Here is a 5941-nt window from a genome sequence, read left to right on the forward strand (position 1 = left end):
TCAATTTCCCCATTGACACACAGGCAATTATCAAGAACCAATTCTGTCACCTCCTCTGGGGCTCTGTTTCTTAACTCCAGGTTAATCTTCTTCTTCATCTCCATGTCTTCCTCCTGCTCTTCTGCCACTACTCTCCTTCTTTCTCCTTTCCAGCTCTTCCCACTACCCCCAAGCCGAAAATCTTAGAAAATTTGGAAATGAATGAAAAGAATCGCAAATATAAACGCCCACTACCACCAGATAGGAATGGGGGAGAAAGAAAAGAATAGCAAATGGAGTCCAAGGAGTTGGGACTCTTAACTCGTCTGCCCCCCCCCTTGTCCACACACCCGCGCGCGCACTCACACGCACGCACACACACACGCACACACACCCGCAGTTCCTTCCCCTTCAATGGCTGCTCAGAATCTCTCTGTAGAAAGTTTTATTGCATGATTTTACTGTTTTTTTTTCTAGTTTTCGTGTGTGTGTGTGTGTGTGTGTGAAAGAGAGAGACAGAGACAGAGGAGTTAGGGAAAGGAGCTAAAATATAAAACTTCTCAGTGATATGGGGGTGTAAACAGTAATGGAAAGAGAAATTTTCCCCTGGTATGACAAAGAGTAGAGAATCTAGATGAAAAAGTGTGATTAGCTACAGAGAAGAAGCTAGGGTCCTTTATAAAAATAAGAAGGGAAAAGGAAATGTCAGTTGTGAGGCAGAAAGGTCCCAGGTTTTCTGAAAGAGAAGCTGGACAAGTCAGTGTGGTGCCTTCTAATACGCCAATTTACTCTATGAAGTGATAGTGTTCCCTGCAGAAACAAGCGAAATGCTTTGTCATTGTGGAAAATGTGATAGAGAATTAACCAGGGAGCAAGCATAGAGCAGGGAGGTCTGGGGAAGCTGAGGCTGAATGGAGTCTGCCTCTGTGCAACTGGACACAGCTCTGCAGCCCAGGCCATGGCCAGGACAGGCAGGACACAGAGGCCTTCCTCTGTCTCCCAATGAGCTCAGCATTCCCACATCATCCAGAGCCAGACTTCTGTGCCTCATCATGATTGGCTGTAGCAAGTCATGCTTATGTCTGTATTCTCGGATGGACTCTTTGCCTGTGAAAGCAAATGAATACCTGTCTTCTTTCCATGGATTCCTAGCTTTTTGGTCCTGTGACTGTGACAGAAGTACAGTGGAATGAGGGGGTGCAGTACAGTGGAAAGAGGGTGACTGGAAGGTTGGACCATGGAATCTGAACTGTGGGCAAAGAAGGGGAGGAAAAAGAAGTTGGCAGAAAGTTAGGAGTAAGGGCAGTGACTAATGTTGGACTAAATGGGAAAAGATGAAGATTTATGTGTCTGATCAGAGAATAAAGTATTTCACTTCATAAGCTTCATAGGAGGGGCTCTTCAGGATCATAAATTCCAAGATACGATTATTGGACTGAGTGGTTGAAATGAACTGGAGGAGAGCACCACTGGGGATGAAAAGCTCACGGAGATTTCGTGACTTGAGAGGCACATGTGAAGCCTCTGCTGAGAGGTTTCCAGCAGCTCTTTTTAAGAAGTCTGAAAATAAGAAAATGATTAAAGGCCATAAATATGATTGCAGATCCTAAGCCCATATCTTGCATTCGTGCTTCCATTCACTGGTTCCTTCCTTCAGCTCTGCACTACCACAGTGGGCTGCACATACAACAGCAAGCCCAAGCAGGCCCTACGTCGGACAGAGGAGGTTTGCTGACCGGAATATCAGGTTAAGGAGTAGGAGACATGAGTTTCAACACTGCTTCTCCGTGTGGCGCTGCTTTGTCAATGCTCTCATGGGAATACATTTTTTTTTGGAGGAACTACATTTTTGATATTAAAACTCTGCTTTTGTTTCACTATCATTTAGAACCGACACAAAGCCACAAAGGAGCAAACTTGACTATCATTGGATGTTGTAGGTGGGGACAGTGTGACTCAGGAGTTTAGTCAGAAGGTTCTCAGTGACAGGAAGTAATTCTGGGAATGTGTTTCCATTTCCAGGGCTTGAGATTCAGTTAAATCAGTCACAAGAATCAAATAAGAAAGGGCCAGGGAGATGGCTCAGTGGAATAAGTGCTTCCCTGGCAAGTGCAAGGGCCTGAGTTCAATCCTTGATTCTGGAAAAAAAAAAAAAAAAAAAGAAGAAGAAGAATCAAATAGGAACTTACTGGTAGTTCCTTCAGGTTGGCACATTCTTGCCCAGCTCTACTTGCATTTCCAGGAACCTGTGAGTCCTAAAGTATTTTATTTCATACATTCTCCAAAATAAGGATACATTTTTACCAAGGGGTGAAAGGATCTATTTTATTCTTCAGTGCGAAAATTAAAACATAATTCACTACGATATTCTCCAATATTTTTAAAATACCAAAAATCTGGACCAGGAAGGCAATTTAACTTTTTGTCATATATGACATATATCTGAAGTCTACTGTATGATTTGTATTTGAGCATCTGAAGATCATAAATACACAGCTACTTCAATAAATCCAGAAGAAATCTTTCTGCCAGGTGAAAAAAGCAAGCTTTATTTTCCATCCCTATGAGATTTTAAGGTGCTGTATTTCTTGGCTTCACAGTAGGTTTTGGTGAAGGCTTTTTAGCAGTGCAGGTACCGAGCAACACAGCACTTTGATAATAGTGTTCCGTGTTCAATTATTTCACTGTAAATTTATTATGCTGTTGCAATACTGAACTCCATTTTATCATTCTTACTATTATCCAAAATTCTGTTGAAATACATTCTTAATACAAATTTTAAGCACTTCCTATTAACAGTACTCAATCGTAACATGCATAACAAAACTTAAATATGGAAGAAAAAGATGTTTGCATTCATTAACTCATTCAAAAAATATTTCTGGTATGTCTCATATACCAGCTGCTACACATAAGCTGGGCAAATAAAAGTGAGCAAAACACACAAGAATAAGCAATTTCATTTAATTTGTGTTTCTGTTTGGGGCTGCAGATAATTAACATAATAAATAAATAAGTAAATAAATTGTATCTGTGCATTGAAAAAGGAAGAGGACCTCTACAGAGGAACATGTGTATCAGGTACAAGGAAGCATATAGGTCATTGCGGATACACTTTTTATGATTGTGTAACTGAAAAGCTGCTAGAATTCATAATATAGAGAGCTATAATATAATAGTAGTACTCAAGTTTATTCATATATATTTAATATCACTTACTGGTGAGACATTGTTTGACTTTTTTTTTCAGTTGAAGAGTTTATTAGGGAAATATGAGAGGCACAGATAGACCAAGTAACAGAAAGAAAACTCTGCAAATGTCCCTTCAAGCCAAGGGGGGACTGGCCTGGGCCTCTCCAAAATAAAGTGGAAGGTCAGCAACTTTCTCTGGCAGCCACAGAATAGGTCTGAGCGGCTTGGCCAGGATGCCGACACCACACTTCACCCTCACTGAGGCTGGGAGCAGACAAAGGCAGTGATGGGAGCTTATGGAAAGTCTGAGAGTGGGACGGGCGCCTTCCCAGAGGCTGGGCTCTGGGCTCTGGACACCTGAGATACACTGCGTGACTCCATGCCCTCCTGGAAGGTAAATGCCTGAGCTGTTTCCTGGAGACCCCTGGATGTCTCCCTGCGCCACGCCACACCACACTCTCAGGTGTACATGGCAGAGCGCAAAACCTGGACATCTGGAGAAAGAAGAGGGTAGGGAGATGACTCAGTGGAATAAGCCCTTCACTGGCAAGCTCAAGGGCCTGAGTTCAATCCCTGGTTCCACAAAAAAAAAAAAAAAAAAAAAAAAAAGAAAGAACAAACAAGAATAAGCCCTGTTGCTCTTGAAGGAGAGGAGGAGGAGCTGGGTTGCTGGGCCTTCTCCTTGTGGCCTGTGTTCTGTAAAGCGCATCCCAGCAGCTGGTGGTGCAGCTCTAGGGGAGAGTTTCACCTTTTGTCACCTGTGCTTCAGTGTACTCTGTCCTCCACTCCAGTGCTGTCAGCTTCTCGTTCAGGGTTGCGAGTCCTGAACAGCAGGTCATATCGAACGAGTTGAGAAAGTTTAATTTTCTGGATGCTGCTGGTGATGAGCTCAGTGCATTCCTGGTTTGCCCAGTCCTGGTGAATCTCCTGCTGCACAGGACCCTCTTGTACAGCCATGGCGGCCACCTGAAAAGGAGTCTACATTTGACATCCTTATATTAAAAATTAATTTAATTTCCAAGGCAATTCTGTGAGGTGGAGTTTGTTCCTTCACCTACATATATGAGAAAACATATACCTGTGATAGATATATCATAGATTTAAAAAGTTATGAGAAAACATATACCTGTGATAGATATATCATAGATTTAAAAAGTTGCTCTACTGGATGAAGGAGGAAAGTTATAGAATCAGAATTAAGTCCAGATGTCTGATTTCCAATTCCTCTCTCATTACACTACACACTGCTGTATCTAACTCTCCCTCTACTTTATTATAGCGCTCTATCCTTTCTTTATCTAAGGTGGTTAAGAGATTTCAGATTTTGAAGTCCTTCCCATGAAAATAATGTGCACAGCTTTCATGTGGCCTGGCAGAGTGAGCTCAGAGGAGGTGATCTGCCAGTCTCAGGTAGAGAAGCAAGTGACTCAGAAGTCCACATCTGAGTGTCCAGGAATGCTCATTCCTTTCCAAACTCTGGTCAGCACGGTTGTAAGTCTCAAGTTAGTTGTCATAGTGGTGGGCCAGTGAGTGAATATATTTTCCTACTAACATTGTATCTTTGAAACTGCAAGAGTAATCAGGAGCTCTGATTTTCAAAACTGCTGCTTTTCACATTTAGTAATCTCATATTTGCTCACGCGGTTGACATAATTGTCCACATAGTTTCTAGTTCACTTAGGCAGTGTGCGCACCTGTTGTCCAACTGGCTAAAACTGTGCTTGCCCTTTGGTATTGGGCCATTTTGCTGATCCAGCGTGTTATAAATATTACAAGGACAGGAGCAGTTTGTATTACGGTGTAATACAACATCAGTTAATATGAACTAGCTCATTTCCTGTTCTTTATATTACAGATGTAAACTGTAAGGGTTCCTATGTAAGGTAATTATACTTTGCTTAGAGTATACTATACAAAATACGTACTGCCATAAATTACTTTGCTCCCACTTAAATTGACCCTAGCTGGGAGAAAAGGAGAGGTGATATCTTGCAATATAAAAATTAAAGTAAGTTATTTAAAACACATTGTCCTCATGTGAAACCCCTACTATACTTGAGCCAGCTGTAATAGAGAGAGGCATCTTATGATTATGAAAGAAAATAATGTGGTAAGAGAATTCTGGATCTCGTGTGTTCCATCTGAGTGGCACTGCTGTATTTGGCAGCTTCTGTCTTCCCTTTCACCTAGAGGCCTGTTGGCTTCCCTCAGCCTCTTCTGTTCCTTCTGACCCTTCTGTGGAAACTGAACCAGAGTCCAGTTTTGAACACCTCTTACAAGTTTATCATTATAACACGACACTTGCTAGGGAATCATGTTCCAATTTTCAGGTAAATTCTTGGATGTAAATACTTTCATCATCAACACAACATAACAGTCCTTAATAAGGGAAAATAGATAAGGGTGTCTTTCTGAAGCACCCTGTACAGAAGATAATTTGCTAGTGTCTGTGCCTTTCATCACCCAGCTCGTGTGTTCAGGCTGGTCTTTAACTCAGGAAGCTCTTCTGACTTATTTTTCATTACCATATATTATTATTATTATTATTAGTAGTAGTAGTAGTAGTAGTAGTATTTTAGAAGGTGCCCAGTATTCTCTACGAGGTATGCATGACTTTAAACACTTGGTGATTATCAACTTTGATTTACCAGCACTTTCAGGTGAAAAGTAGTATGCAGGTCCATAAAATAAAGCTGGTGAAGATGAGTGTTTCAAATCTGGCAGTTTGGCTTTAAAGGTGCTACTTTTTGCACTTCATTAAGCTTGGGTT

General features: G+C 41.5%; 1 protein-coding gene and 1 pseudogene across 3 annotated transcripts in view; one reads left to right on the plus strand and one right to left on the minus strand.

The window, feature by feature from the left end:
- Cped1 (cadherin like and PC-esterase domain containing 1) overlaps positions 1-5941 on the plus strand; it is a 296384-nt gene that overhangs the window by 25417 nt on the left and 265026 nt on the right. The gene's annotated exons all lie outside the window — the stretch shown is intronic.
- On the minus strand, positions 3903-4128 carry LOC105743814 (annotated as a pseudogene).

The sequence above is a fragment of the Octodon degus genome, unplaced genomic scaffold (genome assembly GCF_000260255.1).
Source record: "Octodon degus isolate 3935 unplaced genomic scaffold, OctDeg1.0 scaffold00170, whole genome shotgun sequence".
NCBI classification, from domain to species: domain Eukaryota; kingdom Metazoa; phylum Chordata; class Mammalia; order Rodentia; family Octodontidae; genus Octodon; species Octodon degus.